The following is an 18,630-nucleotide window of genomic DNA, read 5'->3' as shown; positions in this document are numbered from 1 at the left end:
GCAGCGGTCCAGACTTGTGCTCACCTTGGTACAGCCTGGGGCTGGAGCAGTTTTCCAGGGAAGTGGAGATGGCTGAGGACCGGCGCTCTGGGAAGCAGGGACCCGCTGGGATTTGCATTTGCAAAGCTGACGTAAAGTTTGTAAAAGCGGCCCGAAATTCTAATTCCTGCGGTTTCTGGGGAGGAGGTGCAGGTCACCCCGAGAGCGAGATCAGAACTCGTTTGTGGCGAGGAGTCTGAGGTCTGTAGGTGCCACACCTGTCAGGAGCTGTGTGCTCAAGGCAGTCCCAGCCCCGGAGGGAGGCTGACGGGCTCTGCTCACGGCTGTCCCCAGCTGTCCCCAGCCCGCTGCTCAGCCCTGGAGCTGCTCTGGATCCGGGCTGTCCGTGCTGGAGCGCCCTGCTCCCCGCAGGGCCCTGCCCTAACCCACGCAGAGAGAGCCCTGCCGGCCAGAGTTTCCTTTTTTCCTTTGCGATCGCTGCGCGCTCAGCAGGGAAGGGCCGGGGCTGCTCTTGGGCCGGGGGCACTCGGGGCTCAGGCAAACCCAGCCCCGGCGCGTGGGGGTTCACAGAGCGAGCAGCTGCCGGGGCTCAGGAGCGCTCACGGCTCTTTGTTCCGAGGCAGCCGGAATTTCTGACCCCGGCCTTTATTTGGCTTTTCCAGCCCAGCGCCTTCGCTCGGCTCCGCTGCACCGAGGGGACTTTTGCTCAACGCCTCCTGTCAGAAGGTGCAAACTCTCCGTTCAGCCCACACAGCCCCAGCCCTGCCCTGCGAGCCCTTCCCCATCGTGCCCATGCGGTTTCTCTCTCGCTCAGCCGGGGCAGGCTCTCACTGACAGCCACAGAAACAGAAGGGATTGTCTTTTATTTCATTCTTTTCCTGCTTAATGCCCGCGTCTTGTACTTGCACATCAATCCCAGCTTCTCCCGAGGCTGCAGATCAAATCTTTCAGTGTCCGTGGGAGTTTCTGGTTTTCCCGTTCCCACGTCTCCCCTCTCCCTCTGTATTTAAAAAAAATAAAATTATTAATGGATTTTGTTAAGCATTTGTTGCATATATTAACATAAAGAAGGTGTTATCGTTATTATTATTATTATTATTATATAATTTAAATGTATAATTTTGTTATAAGATTTTAAAATTATGGTGTTAAATTTTATTTATTGTTATATTAGTTATTCTTATTTTTGATATTTCTTAAAGTTGTACACTTTTATAAGTAGATTTTATGTGATTAGATACATTTATAAATTTTATTAAATTTTTATATTTATGTTTGTGTGTTAATAAAAGAAAATTTATTGTTGGTTTTTTGTAAAACTGTGTATTTAATATTTTTATATTTGTTAGAAAGGTATTTAGCGTAAGTGATGTAGAATTAGATCGTTTATTTAGATATTTCAATTGATTTAATTATTTTAGTGTTGTTGAAGTAATAGGTGGTATAAAATGTGATCCTACCATTTTTAAGTTTCAAGGCTTAAAATTACTTTTATATTTTGATTACTATTGATGGATAAATGACTTTTTTGTTTTAAATTGGTAACTATTTTTCTATTAAGAGCTAATAATGTAAGGGCTTTTTAATTATATGGATTACTTGTAATGTTTTTTATTGGTATATTAAGTAAGTAGGTAAAGAATGGATTTTTTTGAGAAGCGCTACATAAATACAAAGTATTTAAACTTGAAACTTTAGTTAAAGTTACTTAAATGTTTGTTTTAGGTTGGTTAATTGGTAAAGTGATATAATTAAAAGTAAATAAAGTAAATAGAGTAGAAGTATAATATTTGATAGAATTTTATACTTTGTAAGTTATTAAATAAGATGTTTATAATATTGATTTTTATATTTATAAAGAAACCTAAAGTTTCTATATTTTGGTGGGTGCAGTACAAGACGTCAGGTGTATGTTGCAATTCTCGCGTAATCTACATTTGTATTTACATAGTGTAGTGTATCTTTGTATTTACATTGGTGTTTTATTTGTGGAGTGGCGAGTGTGTTTTTTGTGTGATCTGGTTTTATGTTCCTTATTGAAATTGACTTGGGTTTTTGTACTTGTTGAGATATAAGTAAACTTTATGTTTTGACATGAGAAATAAGTCTTGTTAAGTTTTGTTTTATAAAATTGTATAGAGACTGGCAAGATAATGGTATAGGTTGTTATAATTTTTCAGTTATAAGCATGAAGAAATATAAGAATAAAATAATGTACGTAGTAAAGAAGAAATTGACAATAATTAGGAATTACTTAGATAACATCTATAATTAGTAACATAGGTGAAATTATATCATTACTAAGTATTAAAAGATGGTACGTTATTTTAGAGTTTTTAACAGTTGATAAATGTTAAATTAGTAGCAAGTTAAATAATTATGTGTGGATAATGATTTTTTAAGTTTAAAATAAAAATAAGTTTATTTGTTATATCGATAAAGTTAAATTGTTAAGTTAAAATTATTTGAATTTTATTTTTGACGTAGAAAATATTTGGGTTTCTTGTTAATTATTTTATTTAGGTAGAGTTAGGGTTAGGTTCTAGTTTAAATTTTAATTGGTGAATGTTACTTAATGTATTTTTATATAATGTTTCTAAAAATAGTAGTTAAGAGTAAAAATGTTAGGATTAAAGATGAATTACATTATTTAATAATCGGATTTTTTTAGAAGTGTTTTTAGAATAGATTTGAGTATAGTAAACTTTTTTTTAAAGATTTGAAAGTGGTTATGGACAGGATTGTGAGTTTGGATTTGGATATTGAGAGTGTGAAGGTGGAGAAAATGTATGAGAGAGCGATTACTTAGTGTGAAACTTAGAAATAGAAATTCATGTTGTAGTCGGGTTTTATATTAAAGTGATTTTGTAATAATAACTGAGGAAAGTGATAAGATTAACAGTTTGGAGGAGGTTTTTAATGAAATATATTTTTTTTTAGTCTTGAAAAATATTTAAAACTGTGAGATAACATTAGGTTAAATTATAGAGTTAGTGTAGAGATTAGTTAGAGGGTTAACTTGTTTTAAGAGCTGTATAAGTAGAGAATAAAAAAGTAGGAATTAGAAATTTTATGTGTTTTTTAGATCATTATATAAAGAGATAATAAAGTATATGAAAGTTGGTTGTAAATATTATAATAATATTTAATAAATATTGCTTATTATAAAAATTATTATATAATTAGTATATTAGTAGTAAGTGTTTGAAGAAGTTAGGATAACTTTAAAAATATATATTAAGGAAATAGAGTAAAATTCTTAAATAGCATGATATGAATAGTAATTGCTATTTTTTGGTGTTACTTATAAAAGATAAAAAGAGTAGAGATTGTAATGAAGAACAGAATTTTTGATGAAATTGATGACATAATACACTATATTTTTTTAACTTCTGAATAGGTGTTTGTTAGTGTTTTCTTTTAGTTGTTGTAATTTGAGTAGTTTCATTTTTTTTTAAATAAAATTAACCATATACTGTATAGTTTAGAGAAGTGATTTTTAATAAAATTTAGGGTAAGTTATATTACATAATATTTAAATTTAGACTGAATGAATTTTGATAGTAAGGAATAATAAACTTAATTTTAATAGATAAAAAGAAACTTAATGTATTTATTTAAATGCATTGACATTTAAGTTTGTTTGATTTTATTAACACTTAACATATTGAATGTTATTATTTATAAGTATTGAAGGTTTTTTAAGTCTTTTGGTTTTGGAGAAATTTTAGCTTGTTGAGTTGAGATTATTACTTATATCTTTACAGAGTGGTTTTATTTATTGGGAGATATGTTTCTTAGTCATAGATTTTTATTTATGTTACATTTCAAATGGTACTAATTTGTGTAGTGGGTTTTGTTAAATGTAGGATATCGATTGGATTGTTTTATATTTTTTGTGGGCTTGGACAAATGGTTTTTGTTTTTTAAGAGTTTTTGATTTAGAATTTGAAGAGTATTTGGCATTTGGAAGAAATAAAATCGGGGGTTTTTTGGATACGGTCGAGCTGTATTTTTAATGTTAGCAAGGACTAGTTTTGGTATGTTATTTTGATTTTTTTGTTTGCTTACGGGGAGGGTCTCCTGTTAGATGTGGAAGCCTGAGACTGGCACAAGGAATTTTTGTCTAATGCTTGATGAGTCTGTTTTATGGGGAGGAGGTGTTATTTTAAGTTTTATAAAATACACTGAGAATTAGTTAAAATCATGGAAGAAACATTATGGTAATTAAAGGGCGCTACGTTTAAAGAGCTATAAATCTTTTTAAATAGCTGCTTGACGTAAGGCGAGCTTAATCTCCCTTTTCTGCCCCAGAAAGCATCGGGCACGTCCGCATCAATGGCACCACCTCTGCCCACTGCTCCTGCTCCACCCGACCAAAAGCAAGAGCAAAAGTTGGTCGGGCTTTAAGAACTTGCAATAACTTTGAAGCAAAAGAAATCACGTTTGTCTCCCGTGCTTTTTCCTTTCGGGTGCCGCACTCACCTCTGCGGACACGCGCCGAGCTCTCGCTGCAGGAACCCGTCAGGCCTCGGTGGCTGTGAGTTCACGCTCCTCTCCCCGGGGAATTGAAAGAATTGCTGAGGAATTGCAGAAATGTTTTCTGGAGCCTTTCCCCTTCGGTGCCCCTGTGCTGTGTGGGACGAGGGCAGAGGAGCCTCGGGCTGGAAAGGGGCAGGAGAAAGGCAAAGGGACCCGCCGGTGTCCCCAGGGCACCGTGGGGAACACAACGGACACCGCGCGGGCACGGGGAGGTGAGGAGTGACAGTCTGGGCCAAAATCCCAGCTCACCCCAGGGAAATAAGTGAGGGACATTTTGGAGGGGAAAGCTGAGGTCACGAGTTCACCCAGCCCGGCCACGTTGTGTTTGCGCAAAGCGGCACCAGAGGTGAAGGTCAATCCTGAGCCAACCCTGCTCAACCTCTAAGTCCCAGAATAAATTCTACAAGCTGTCCACTGAGGGACTAAAAATACACAAAAGAGAACCAAGAGCATTCTGAGAGCAAACCAGTAGGTTCCTGGGAATCCCACTGCAGTGTTGTCACAGCCCTTTTGACAGAGCTGTAAGATTTTTATTTCAATGCTGCGTTTCTCTGCTGGGATCATTCACTCCGTGGGCTGTGGGGATTTTTTGGGTTTGAACTCCCTCACGGTGGCCCTGACACTGCTCAGGAGCTGGAGGAAGAGCAGAGCCAGCGCTCCTGGCAGGGGCAGGGAGTTTTCCCCCACAGCAGATCCAGCAGCTGCCCTCCAGCCCGGCCAGGAGGGATCTGCTTTGGCTCCTGGCTGCTCCAGGTGACATTCCAGCAGCCTCATCTCCCATCCAGCCCGGCCAGGAGGGATCTGCTTTGGCTCCTGGCTGCTCCAGGTGACATTCCAGCAGCCTCATCTCCCATCCAGCCCGGCCAGGAGGGATTTGCTTTGGCTCCTGGCTGCTCCAGGTGACATTCCAACAGCCTCATCTCCCATCCAGCCCGGCCAGGAGGGATCTGCTTTGGCTCCTGGCTGCTCCAGGTGACATTCCAACAGCCTCATCTCCCATCCAGCCCGGCCAGGAGGGATCTGCTTTGGCTCCTGGCTGCTCCAGGTGACATTCCAGCAGCCTCATCTCCCATCCAGCCCGGCCAGGAGGGATTTGCTTTGGCTCCTGGCTGCTCCAGGTGACATTCCAGCAGCCTCATCTCCCATCCAGCCCGGCCAGGAGGGATCTGCTTTGGCTCCTGGCTGCTCCAATGACATTCCAGCAGCCTCATCTCCCATCCAGCCCGGCCAGGAGGGATCTGCTTTGGCTCCTGCAGGGACAGAACATGTTCAGCTGCTCCAGGTGACATTCCAGCAGCCTCATCTCCCATCCCTGCTCCTGCCCCTCCTGCTCTCAGCTCCCTCCCCACCCGGAGCTCAGGCTCCAGTTGATGTTTTAAAGCACGACAAGGCGGTGGCTGGATGCGCTCCCAGCCTGTGCTGAGGCAGAACATCTCTCCTGCAGAAGCTCAGCTCCTTTCAGAGCCTCGGCATGTCCTTTTTCCTCAGGAAAGGGATGCACATCCCTGCCTGCAGCACACCTCCAGTGGGACCCACCTGTGAGAGTTTTCCATCCCTTCTGCACCTCCAGCTGGCTCCCTGGAAATCTCCGAACATCATCGCACTCAAACCTCTGATTTCAAGGCATCTCCGAGGCTCTTGCTTGGCATTTAGTACCCGTGAAGGAAGATTGCCTTGGCTGAAATGCTGCTGGTGAATGATGGCCTCAGGCTGGAAAAGAGGGAGGAGATTTGGGGTGGCTGGAACATACCTGGCAGCTGTGTGGGAGCTCGGGGAGGTCGGCAACAGGGATTGCTGTCAGAGCCCCTCTGCAAACGGCCCGTGCCTCCATTCCCAGGTAATGCCAGCCGTTCCCTGGGGTCCCTGTGGGCTGTCGCTGTCGTCTGTCCGGGCTGAAGCATCCCTGCGTGCCTGTGGGGAGCAGCCCCTGGCCGAGGAGCCGCGGGCAGCCCTTCAGCCGTGTCCGTGCCAGCGCTGTCCCGTGCGCCGGTGCCCGTGCCGGGACGTGCGTTCGGCACGCTGCGAGCCACGGGCAGGGCACGGCAGCTCCCGCCCTGCAGAGCCAAGGACAGGAGGTGCTCTCTGCCCTTCGGGGGCTCCGGCGCCTCCAGCCCCGCACCGGGCACAGCCGGAGCGGGAGCAGCGGCCCCGGCGGAGCGGCTGCTCCCGGCCGCGGCGCCGCAGCCCCGCTCGTCCGGCGGGGCTCCCCGGGGATGCGGACACGGGTCGGGGGAGGCGGGCGCTGCTGCTCGCAGGGGAGCGCGGTGGCCACGGGGCTACCGGGGCGGGGGGGCTCGGCATCCCGCGGGGGCTGCGGGGCGGCTCCGTGTCCGCCCGCGGGGCCGGAGGCGGCGCTGCGGGAGCGGCGGTGCCGATGGGGTCCCGGCCCCGACGCAGCCCCGGCTCCCCGCGGCCACAGCGAGAACGGGACCCGAGCCCCGGCGGGACCCGAGCCCCGGGCCGGCCGCAGCTGGAGCGGCGGCGCCCGTCCCGGAGCGGCTCCTCCCGGCCGCGGCGCTGTCGGTCCGGATCCCAGCCCCGATCCCGCCTCGATCCGCCGGCCCCGGCACCCCCTCCCTGCCCGCCGAGGAAGGAGCGGCTCTGCCCGGCTCCCCCAGCAGACACCGGCGGGCCCAGGACCCAAATCCCGATCCCGATCTCAGCTGAGCGCCTCGGACGCCGCGCAGGCCGGGAGCTGCCCCGATCCGATCCCCGCACGGAGCTCCGAGCGCCGGTCCCGCCGCAGTCCGCCCGAGCATCCACACAGAACACGGGGCGGGCGCGGAGCCGCCGCCATTTACGGGCGGGGGGCGGGGCCGGGGGCGGGGCCAGCACAGGTGCGCGCACAGGTGCGCGGGGCCCCAGCGCGCCTGCGCGGGGCGGGGCCGCGGCTATTTAAACCGCGGGGCGAGCGTGGCGGAGCCATTTGGTGCTGGGCGCTCGGAGCGGGAGGTTGCGACCGGTCGGGCTCTATATCTCTGTTTCTTTTGCTTTTCTTGCGCGTTTCTTTTCTTTTGTATTTCTTTTTCTCTATACTTCTCCTATCTGCCCTCCTTTCCTCCCCTCCCCCACCCCCTACACCCTCCCCCCCCCCAAACCCCCCCCCCCCCCCTCCCCCTAGCCCTCCCCTCCCTCCCTCCCGGGCGGGCCCCCCTACACCCCTTTCCTTGTCCTCCCTCTCTATTCCGCTACTCACCCCTACACTACCCTGTCCCTCCATCCTGTCCCTGTTCCTTCCTCCCCAGCCGGGCTCCCCCGTCCCCCCTCCCCCTGCTCCCCCCCACGCTCTCCCGGTTCCTCCTGCTGCCTTTCCGTGATACTTTTCCCCCTCCACACATTCCGCCTCCTTCCCCAAAGCTGCCTTCAATCTTTCTTTTCCTTCACCCGGCCCTCCCACCTGCCCTGCACACCCCGACCTCTCCCCACCGGCCCCCTGTCGTCGTCCCCTTCCCTCGACTGCCGCTCTGCTCCCTGTTCTCGTTCCCCGTTCCCCTTTTCCCTCTTTCCTCGCAGCCGTGGGGCTCGGGGCGCCGCAGAATAAAGCCCAGAGGGCCGGAGCCGGCGCCCCCCGCCCTCGCTGGGGTCCCCACACGGGGCCGGAGCCGCTCTGCGGGTCCCCCCATTGCAGTCTAATACACGGCCCGACACTGCCGGGGTGCGGCTTTCCCGACATCACACTGGGGGTCGGGCTGGGGGTCGGGAGGGGGTCCTGGGGGGAGGAGGGTGGGGGGGTTAGGAAGGGCCCCCTCCGGAGGAGGGGGTCCCGGGGGGGGGCCAGGGTGGGCCCCCTCCGGAGGAGGGGGTCCGGGGGAGGGGGCGGGGTGGAGGGGGGCCTTCCCCCCGCCAGCCCCGACCCTCTCCGGGACCCCCTTCTCCGGACCGGGACCCGGGTGGGGGGGTGGGGGGGGGGGGGGGGGGTGGGTGGGGGGGGGGGGGGGGGGGGGGGGGGGGGGGGGGCGGCTGGAGGGGACAGCCGGTCGTGTGTTTTTTTATTTCTGTTCACGGCGCAGAGTGACGTGACCCCCTCTGCTCCCCCAACCCCCCCCCCACCCCCCTCCCCCCTCCCACCCCACCCACCCCCCCTCCCACCCCCCCCCACCCCCCCCACCCACCCATTCCCACCCCCCCCACCCCACCCACCCCCCCCCACCCCACCCCCCACCCACCCACCCCCCCCTCCCACCCCACCCACCCACCCATTCCCACCCCCCTCCCACCCCGCCCCCCCCCCCCGACCCCCTCCTCCGGAGGGGGCCCTTCCTACCTCCCCACCCTCCTCCCCCCAGGACCCCCTCCCGACCCCCAGTGTGATGTCGGGAAAGCCGCACCCCGGCAGTGTCGGGCCGTGTATTAGACTGCAATGGGGGGACCCGCAGAGCGGCTCCGGCCCCGTGTGGGGACCCCAGCGAGGGCGGGGGGCGCCGGCTCCGGCCCTCTGGGCTTTATTCTGCGGCGCCCCGAGCCCCGCGGCTGCGAGGAAAGAAGGAAAAGGGGAACGGGGAACGAGAACAGGGGAGCAGAGCGGGGCATGCGGGAAGGTGGGGAGGGAGGTCGGGCTGCGGAGGAAAGCGGGCGGGGAAGGGAAAGGCCGGCAGGGGGAAAGAGGGACGGGACAGAGGAGGGAAGAGAGAGGGAATGGAACGGAGCAGCGGGGCAGGGACAGGTGAGGGACGAGTGGGGGGGTCGCGTTTGGGGGAGGAGGGAGAGTGGGTTTAGGGGAGAAAAAACAGAAATATGGAGAGAAGGAAGGAAGGGTAGATGGTGGGACGGGAGGGGAGGCCGAAATGGGGCGAGAAGGAAAAGGAGGAAGACAAAGAAGGGGAATAGGAGCAGAAGGAAGGAAGAGTAGAAGGGGGCACAAACGGGGAGCGAAAGCAGTCGGCTTTGGGGAGGAGAGGAAAACGGGGGAAAGGCAGGGAAAGAAGGGGAATGGGAGCAGGAGGAAGGAAGAGTAAAGGGGGGGAAGGAGAGAAGGGCGAAGGTGCGGAGCCCGCACAGAACCCACCACCCGCACTGCGCTCCGAGTGAGCAAATGGCGGCTGCAGCGATTCCCGGCACTTAAATAACCTCGGCCCCACCCCACGCAGGTGCCCCGCGGTCCCGCGCACCTGAGCCAGCGCCGGCCCCGCCCCTGAGGCTCCGGCCCGGCCCCGCCCCTGAGGCTCCGGCCCGCCCGGGATGGAGGCGGGGCCATCGCTCCCGGCCCGCCGGGATGGGCCCGGGGCTGCCGCTTCGGCTCCCGGCGGTGCCGCCTCTGCCCCGGCGGGCGGGTCGGGGTCTCTCTCGGGCCGGAGCACCGGGGCGGCGCCGGGGCCGAGCCGGCGGCGGCGGCGATTTCCCGGGGCTGACCGAGACCGGCCGGGGCGCGGGGACCCCCGTGCCGCCCCAGCACCCCCAAACCCCGCCGCTCCCCGCCGTGCCAGGGAATTTTCTTTTTCCCGGTGCAGGCCGAGACATTTCTGTGAGAAAACTCAAAAGTCAGGGGTACGGTGTCTGAGGGGAGAGAAGAGATTCTGGTATAAATCCAAAACGCGTTGTGAAAAGCAACATGGAACAGCTCATTTGCTCTCCCAGCCCGGTTTCTGTGTGACCGTCTGTGATTCCAGCTGCTCCGCTGGCACTGGCAGCCTGCGGGGCTCGAAGGACTTGCCAGGTGCCCAGCACGACAGAAAAGAACGGGAGAACTCCCCGGCTCTGGCAGCGGAGCCTCTCGGCAGTGTCCCGAAAGCCCCGCAGTGCCAGCATCTCTGCATGGAAGCTGAGGGGCTCCAGCGCAGCCCCTCTGCAGCGTTCCTCTGCAGCTGGCACTGCCCAGCGCCCCTGACCAGGGTTTGGGGTCCCTGCACAGCCCCCGGCGCAGCCCCCTGGCTTCTTCCAGTTCCCTTCAGCCAGGATGATTTTCTCGGGGGTAGGAGCACCCAAAGCCAGCGGAACTGGCCTCAGCCACTTTCCGTGGGATCTCTCCTCTTCCTTCCTCACCAAATTCCCACTGTCAAAACCCAGCTTGAGGCACAGATCCCCATCCCCTCAATCTCTCCAAGGAATTGGGCTCGGATTTCCCAATCCAGCAGGGCAGAAATGCTCTTGTCCTTACCGTGCATCCTAATTGCAGTAATGGCTTAAGAAATAATTGAAAGAAATTAAAGGAATGAAGAGAAATTAAATAAGAGCTGCCAGCTCCAACTAAGGGATGCTCAAACCCCTTACCAACAATTCGCTTTAATTAACCGACTCAAACAAAGTAATTAACACCACATTGATACAGTAGGATTCTTTTTAATCGAGTTATAGATAAATATTGCAGAATGTAAAAACCTTTGTAAATCCAGAAACTCTTTCAAGAGATAGACAGGGCACAGCTGCAGAGAGTCTTGGGGAGTTCAGGGGAAAAACCCCAAAGTTTTCAGTGTTTAGCATCTCCCACCCTGTCGTCACTGACAGCAAACACGGCTTCAGCCTCGGGAAAACACGGAGAGTCAGGGATTTTACAGATCCTGGTCTCACCTCAGCCTCTCAGCAGGTACAGTCTGCAGGGAGAGGGAAGAAAAAGGGTCAGAATGGACAGCCTACTTCCAGAAAATCATCACCATTCATAAAGCACTAAGCAGAGCTGTAAGAACTTCCCCAAAGGTTCATTTCCCTGCGGACTGAGGGCTCTCAGTTGAAGCACGGGCTGGACCTGCCACGGACAGACTCCAGGAAGCCCAGAAGTAAAAGCCACTGGGCCAATTCCATAAAACATTCCAAAATCAGGCTCCTAGGATGTGACCATCTCCTCTCTCACCTGGAGGTGGAAGCACAAGGAATGATCTTCCCTCCTGTGGGTTTTCTGGGATCTGCAGTGAACCGCAGGGGGAAGAAAACAAAGCCTGAATATTTCGCACGACTGGAACAGAAAAGTGGGGAAAAGGGAGGCAGGGGCACTGCTGGGGTGATAACTGGGATCCAGCCTCTCCACACCAATGGAAGCAGAGACTGAGTGACAGAGCCTTTGGGACCACTTTGCTGGGATTCATAGGAAAACGGGTGAGTTTTATTTTGGCAATAAAGCCAAGCTGCTTCTCACCTCATCAGCCGGGTACAGCAGCAGCACCCGCAGGAACCTGGCCAGGTGGCTCTGCCTGGCAGAGGGCTCCCCACTTCCTGGGAATTGTGTGCTACAGGGCTGTGCCACTGGCCATTAAAACAGTTCCCACCTGGCCCTTCACAAAGGCAAGGTGCTTTTTCCATACAGCAAATGGTTTTTGAATTAAGAAGGTAACACTATACTCAACTGGAGAAGAAAAAAGTGAGAGCTGTAAAATTTTCCCACGCCAGGCAAAAAAGAAAGCCAAATCAAACCAAAACGAAAAGTAGCATAACAATGAAAAAAACCCCAAAACATATCAAGCATATTTCAAGAGAGTTTAAATCTGAATGAAGTGATTTACTTAGAGGCTTGAAAATCTGCCATGATGCAAAAATCTAATTGCTGCAATAAAAGCCTTTTCTTACATCACATTTTAGCCCTGAATTTGCAAAAACCCCCGCCAAACTAACAATTCACCACATACAGTTCTTGAGTCATTCCTGTCCTTGAGCACGAGTCAAGCTAAAGTTATGGAGACAAGAAAAACATAAGTGACTCAATGCTGCTCCTTTGGAAATTACAGAATCAGAGGGAGGGTTTTCCTTAGCTTAGGAAAAATGCACAGCCAGTTCAGCAGATACTGAATAGCAGGGAAGTCAGGAGATACGTGCTTTGCTGTCAGAGACAAACATATAAATAAATATTTACATTAAGCCAGAGGTCTACAGATGGTCTGATCAGAAGTCTTGATGCAGAAAACCAGCCCTGGGGTATCCTCTTAAGGGACACAGGAGGAACTCCTTGGCTGGGACACAGCCTCGCTCAGCGCTGCTCCCATGGCTCTCGGCTCTTTGCCAGTGCTTGCAGTGTCCCCGGAGATCCCAGAGGATGGCAGGGCCAAGGCTCCCGTTCGCTCCTCCGGCACTCAGCGAGTGTTTCCTGCCACGCCCCCTGTGCAGAGCAGCCACGCGCGGCTCGCCGGTGCTCAGCCCTGCCTCCAGGGCTTTGAATGGCACATCCACCTGCAAAAGAGGCAGGGAGAGCTTCTGGCTCACACGCGGGATTTGACAACACAAAGAGCACGCGTGGGTGTCAGAAAGGGCTCAAATCCCATCTCACACCACCGAGAGGGGGAATGGAACGGAGCAGCGGGGCAGGGACAGGACAGGACAGGAAGGAGCCGGGTTTGGGGGGGACACGGAAACGGGGGAAAGAGAGGTAACTGAACACGGGCAGGAGCATGGAGCGGGAGAGAGAGGGACAGGAGGGGATCCTCCCGGCGCCCCGGCTCCGCCCCGGCTCAGCCCCGCCCGGGCTGCTGCGCTCGGCAGAGCTCGGCTCCGTTCGGCTGGACTCGGCTCCTCGGCCAGCTTCGGCTACTTTCGGCCACGCTCGGCTATTTCCGGCCGCATTCGCCTCCATTCGCCTCTTCGGCAAAACTCGGCTCGCCTCGGCTGAACTCGGCAAAGCTCGGCTCCGCTCGCCTCCTCGGCCCCTTTCGGCCGCTTTCGCCCACGCTCGCCTAGTCCCGCCCGCTCCCGCCTCCATTCGCCCATTCCCACAGCTCGGCTCCCTCCGCCCGGCCGCGGCTCCCTCCGGCTCACACATTTCCTCAGGGCACCTCAGCACAGGTTGCCCACAGAAGCTGTGGCTGCCCCCGGATCCCTGGAAGTGTCCAAGGCCAGGCTGGACAGGGCTTAGAGCACCCTGGCATGGTGGAAGGTGTCCCTGCCCATGGCAGGGGGTGGAACGGGACGAGCTTTAAAAAAAGGTGCCTTCCCATCCAAACCCTTCTGGGATTCCACGAATCTGTGAACCGCTCCCGGCAGAAGGGCTAGATTTCCATTGTGGTTCGAAAATGCTGCTGCAAGAACACGAAGAGAGATTTCAAATACTGTTAAAGTGGCACAACCACATCAAAAATTACGTCTGGGGGTAAAGTGGCAACTCTGCAATTCCAACCTCTGATACCAAGGACACATGGAGGGCTGAATCCTGGAGGTCCTTACATGACAGGATTTCTAGAGTTATCCATCCCCAGTTTGCTGCTTAGGGTTAGAAAATGTGGAATTCTGTTCTTAAGGGGTTACCACATACCATCAACGTGAGAGACGGGGATGCTGATGTTTGATCAGAGTCCTGGAGCAGCCTGGAGCACGCTGGCTTCCCGAACCAGGTCTGCTGCCTTGTCCGTGTAGGGGTAGGGCTTTGTCCTCAGCCTCAGCAGGATCTGTCAGCAAAGGAGGAGAGAAAAGTAGAGTGCACCGGCTCCCAAGTGTGGGGGAACCATGTGCTGCTAAGGAAGACCACGTGCTGAAAGTGGTTGGAAGCCGGGCGGGTTTTGGGAGGACAAATTCCATATTACTTCTGCAGGATTCTGTCTACAGTTCCTGCTCTACAAACCGAATACATCAAACGACAACAACAAACAAACAAACAAAAAAACCCCACATTAAATCAACAACAACAAAATAATCACTCCTACCTCAATAACCCCATACTGCCCCAAACCATTCCAAGGAGGGCGGCAGGAGGGGCTGGCAAAGGCAGGGCCCCGCCGGGCCCCCCTCGCCGCTGCCATCCTTCTCCAGCGCCGCCGCTGAGCCGCCTTCAGCCCAAAACCCACCCAAAAATACCCCAAAATCGTCCTAAATGCCCCCAAAAAACCCACCCAAAACTACCCAAACCCTCCTAAAAATATCCAAAAAACTCACCATAAAATGCCCCAAAACCAGCCCAAAACCCTCCCAAAAATACCCCAAAAAATCCACCCAAAAATATCCTAAAACCCACCAAAGAATACCCCAAAGCCCTCCCGAGAATACCCGAAAACCCTGCCCATAAACACCCTGAAACCCCGAATTAACCACTCTGAACCCCAAAATATCCCTGAGCTCCTCATACCCCAAATTTTCCTCCCCAACCCCCAAATTCCCCCCGACCCCCAAAATTCACTTCTGGGTCTCGTCCTCGGGGGCCGGCGGCTGCCGGGGCCCCCCCAGGCCCGCGGGCGGCGCCCCCAAACCCGGGGGGAGTTCGGGGTCCGAGTCGGGGTCGTCCTCATGAGCCACCAGCCTGGGGACCCAAAAACCGGGGGGAACCCCGAATCGGGGGGGGACCCAAAATTGGAGGGGGTTCTGGGGGGTTCTGGAAGGATTTTGGGGCATCCCAGGAGGACTTTTGGGGTCTCAGGGGGTTTTGGGAGTCCCAGGAGGAATTTCAGGGGTCCTAAAGGGAAATTTGGAGGTCCCAGGGGGAGTTTTGGGGTCCCAAAGAGAATTTTGGGCGTCCCAGGGAGGGCTTTGGAGTCCTGGGGAGAAGTTTGGAGGTTTCAGGGGGTATTTGGGAGGAATTTTGGGGGTCCTGGGGGGGGGTTTGGGGTCCTGAAGGGAATTTTTGGGTTCCCGAGGCTGTTTTTGGCGGTCCCGGGGCTGTTTTTGGGGGATCCCGCCGGGTATTTTTGGGGGTGCCGGGAGTGTTCTTGGGGTCCCCCCTCACCAGTCCATGGCCGGCTCCACTCCCCGGTTCCCGGTCAGCGCCAGCGCCTTCGCCCTGCGGGACCGGGGGGCTCCCGGTTATTTTTGGGGGGTCCCAGAGGGTTCTGAGGGGTCCCGGGGGGTTTTTTGGGGGTCTCGGTGGAGTTTTGGGGGTCCCGGGGGCTCCGGGGCCTGTCCGTGTGTCCCGCCCCCCCCAATCCCATTCCCGGTGCCGGGTCCCCTCCGGCTGCTCCCGCCCGCCCTCCCCCGCTGTCCCCCCGGTGCCGCCGCCCTCAGCGCGCCGGGCCCCGAATCCCACCTCCAGCAGCGCCTCCAGAGCCGCCCGAGCCCGGTCCCACCGCCCGCCGCCATCACGGCGACGCCGGGCTCGCGACACGTGGGGGACGGCGGCCGGCGAGGGACAGAAAGGCACAAAGCGTTCCGGTACGGACGGCGGCCGGAACGGGACAGAAAGCCTCCCCCGCCGCTGCCATCCTAATCCGGCGCCGCCGCGGAGCCGCCTCCAGCCCTCCCCTCACTCACAGACACCGCCCCGCTCGCCGCTCGCTGCCGCCCCTCGCCCCGTCTCGGTGATTTTGCCGGGCGCTGGCTGGGGGGCCGCAGTACCGCCCTGTGTCCACAAGGCGGCAGCACTTTTCAAGCGAGTCCGCGCCAAGCCACTCCCAAGAGGGCGGTCGGGCTGCAGTACCGCCCTGTGTCCACAAGGCGGCAGCACTTTTCAAGAGAGTCCGCGCCAAGCCACTCCCAAGATGGCGGCCGCGGGCGGCGGGCTGCAGTACCGCTCTATGCCCACACGGCGGCAGCACCGCGCCGTCCCCGCCGGCACGGCCTCGGCAGCGAACGCCCCAAAGCGTCCGCGCGGGAAAGAACGGAACAAAAAGCCTGCCTGCGACCCGACAGGAACCGAAAGAAAAAAGCTTTACTCTTAAGCTGCATTTCAATACGCTTTATTTTTCTATTTTTCATATTTATATTCACATTCGGATTTGTAATGGATATTGATGGAAAATTATATTTTCATAATTTCTTACATTTATTCCTATTATATTTTATTTCAGATTTTTATACGTATCCTAATGGATATCTTAATAGAAGTCAGGGGAGGGTGTGTGGCTGGGGGCGGGGCCAGGGGAGGGGGTAAGGACAGGGGTGGGGGTTAGGGGGTGGGGTCAGCATTGGGGGAGGGGGGTCAGCATTGGGGGCGTGGTTAGGGGTGGGGTCAGGGTGTGGGGGAGGGGGTGGAGGGTGGGTCAGGGAAGGGGTTAGGGTAGATGGAGGATTCAGAGTGGGGGTGTGGCTACCAGACAGACCCCTCCCCTACCCCCCCTATACATATATATATAAATATAAAAATGTCAGGGGCAGCAGTAGAAAATTTGATGCTACCAAGAAGTAAAAATTTTTATTTTTACTTTGATGCTCCCAGGGAGTAGAAATTTTTATTTTTAAAGTTTTCTTTTTTTTACTTCCTCGGAGCATGGTATTTTCTACTCCTGCTTTTTTATTCTAAGTACAGAAAGGGGAAAAAAGAGAGAAAGAGGAGGAGAGAGTGAGAAGAAGAGGAGAGAGTGATAAGAAGAGGAGAGACAAGAAGAAAAGGAGAGAGGAGGAAGATGAGAGAGCGAGAAAAGGAAAAAGAGAGAGGAGGAAGATGAGAGAGTGAGAAGAAAAAGAGGAGAGAGGAGGAAGAGGAGTGAGAAGAAAGGGAGAGAGATGAAGAAGAGTGTGAGAAGGAGAGGAGAGAGCAAGAAGAGGAAAGCGTGAGAGGAAGAAGAGAGTGTGAGAAGAAAAGGAGAGAGTGACAAGAGGAAGAGAGAGGAGGAAGAGGAGTAAGTGAGAGGAAGAAGAGGAGAGAGAGGAGGAAGAGGAGAGAGTGAGAAGAAGAGGAGAGAGGAGGAAAAGGAGAGAGTGAGAAGAAAAGGAAAGAGTGAGATGAAGAGGAGAGAGTGAGATGAAGAGGAGAGAGTGAGAGGAAGAAGAAGAGAGAGGAGGAAGAGGAGAAAGTGAGGAAGAAGAGGAGAGGGAGAGGAGGAAGAGGAGAGAGAAGAAGAAGAATAGGAGAGAGGAGGAAGAGCAGCGAGTGAGAAGGAGAGAGGAGGAAGAGCAGCAAGTGCAAAGAAGTGGTGGAGAGAAGAGGAAGAGGAAAGAGTGAGAAGGAAAGGAGAGAGTGAGAAGGAGAGAGGAGAAAGAGGAGAGAGGAGAAAGAGGAGAGAGGAGAAAGAGAGAAGAAAAGGAGAGAGAGATGAAGCGAGTGTGAGAAGAGAGGAGAGAGTGACAAGAGGAAGAGAGGAGGAAGAGGAGTGAGAGGAAGAAAAGGAGAGAGAGAAGAGGAAGATGAGAGAGAGGAGAGTGAGAAGAAGAGGAGAGAGGAGGAAGAGGAGAGAGGAGAAAAGGAGAGAGAGAGATGAAGAAGAGAGTGAGAAGACCAGGAGAGAGGAGGAAGACGAGGAGAGAGGAGGAAGAGGAGAAAGTGAGAAGAAGAGGAGAGAGTGAGAACAAGAAGAGGAGAGAGGAGGAAGAAGAAGAGAGGAGGAAGAGGAGAAAGTGAGAAAAGGAGAGAGGAGGAAGAAGAGCGAGTGAGAAGAAAAGGAGAGAAGAGGAAAAGGAGAGAGTGAGAAGAAAAAGAGTGTGAGAAGTGGAGAGAGTGAGGAAGAAGAAGAGAGAGGAAGAGGAGAAAGTGAGAAGAAGAGGAGAAAGTGAGGAGAAGAGGAGAAAGGAGGAAGAGGACAGAGTGAGAAGAAAAGGAGAGAGTGAGATGAAGAAGAGGAGAGGGTGAGAAGAATAAGAGGAGAGAGTGAGAGGAAGAAGAGGGGAGAGGAGGAAGAGGAGAGAGTGAGGAGAAAAGGAGAGAGAGATGAAGAAGAGAGTGTGAGGAGAGAGCGTGAGAAGAGAGCGTGAGAAGAGGAGAGAGGAAGAAGAGGAGAGAGGAAGAAGAAGAGGAGAGAGGAAGAAGAAGAGAGGAGGAAGAGGAGAAAGTGAGAAGAGGAGAGAGGAGGAAGAGGAGCAAGTGAGAAGGAGAGAGTGAGATGAAGAAAAGGAGAGTGTGAGAAGAAGAGGAGAGAGTGAGATGAAGAAGAGGAGAGGGAGAGGAGAGAGTAAGAAGAAGAGGAGAGAGTCAGAGCAAGAAGAAAGAGGAGGAAGAGGAGAAAGTGAGAAGGAGAGAGATGAAGACAGTGTGAGAAGAAGAGGAGAGAGCGAGAAGAAGAAAAGGAGAGAGGAGGAAGACGAGAGAATGAGAAGAAGAGGAGAGTGTGAGAAGAAGAGGAGAGTGAGAAGAAGAAGAGGAGAGAGTGAGAGGAGAGCAAGAAGAAAGAGCGAGAAAAAGAAAAGGAAGAGAAGAGAGTAAGAAGAAAACAGAGCAAGAAAAATAAAAGAGAGATAAAAAGAAAAACCAAAAAAGTCAGATTGGAAAGAGAAAGGCAAAAGAAAGGAGGGGTAAAGAGAAAAAGAGTGAAAGACAAAGAGAAAAGGAAGCACTTGAAATGAAAGAGAAAAGGAAATAGAGAGTCAAGAAAAAGAAGA

General features: G+C 52.9%; 2 long non-coding RNA genes across 4 annotated transcripts; both read right to left on the bottom strand.

Annotated features, from left to right (window-relative positions):
- Positions 1 to 846: 846 nt before the first annotated feature.
- LOC144246581 (uncharacterized) lies at positions 847 to 4,986 on the bottom strand. The gene is made up of 2 exons (XR_013340237.1): positions 4,486 to 4,986; positions 847 to 1,000 (listed from the first exon to the last, which is right to left on the bottom strand). It is a non-coding gene; the product is annotated as an uncharacterized LOC144246581 (long non-coding RNA).
- A 5,816-nt stretch (positions 4,987 to 10,802) lies between these two features.
- On the bottom strand, positions 10,803 to 15,465 carry LOC144246636 (uncharacterized). 3 transcript variants are annotated; one of them, XR_013340295.1, is made up of 6 exons: positions 15,407 to 15,421; positions 15,110 to 15,163; positions 14,567 to 14,686; positions 13,709 to 13,841; positions 12,320 to 12,633; positions 10,803 to 11,069 (listed from the first exon to the last, which is right to left on the bottom strand). It is a non-coding gene; the product is annotated as an uncharacterized LOC144246636 (long non-coding RNA). The 3 variants fall into 3 exon arrangements; XR_013340296.1 differs by lacking the exon at positions 14,567 to 14,686 and having other exon boundaries at positions 15,407 to 15,465; XR_013340297.1 differs by lacking the exons at positions 13,709 to 13,841; positions 14,567 to 14,686; positions 15,110 to 15,163; positions 15,407 to 15,421 and adding an exon at positions 13,216 to 13,230.
- Positions 15,466 to 18,630: the final 3,165 nt, after the last annotated feature.

Source organism: Lonchura striata, chromosome 7 (assembly GCF_046129695.1).
Source record: "Lonchura striata isolate bLonStr1 chromosome 7, bLonStr1.mat, whole genome shotgun sequence".
Taxonomy (NCBI): Eukaryota; Metazoa; Chordata; class Aves; order Passeriformes; family Estrildidae; genus Lonchura; species Lonchura striata.
Note: the sequence above shows the minus strand (reverse complement) of the source record. Positions and strands in the feature narration are given on the sequence as shown.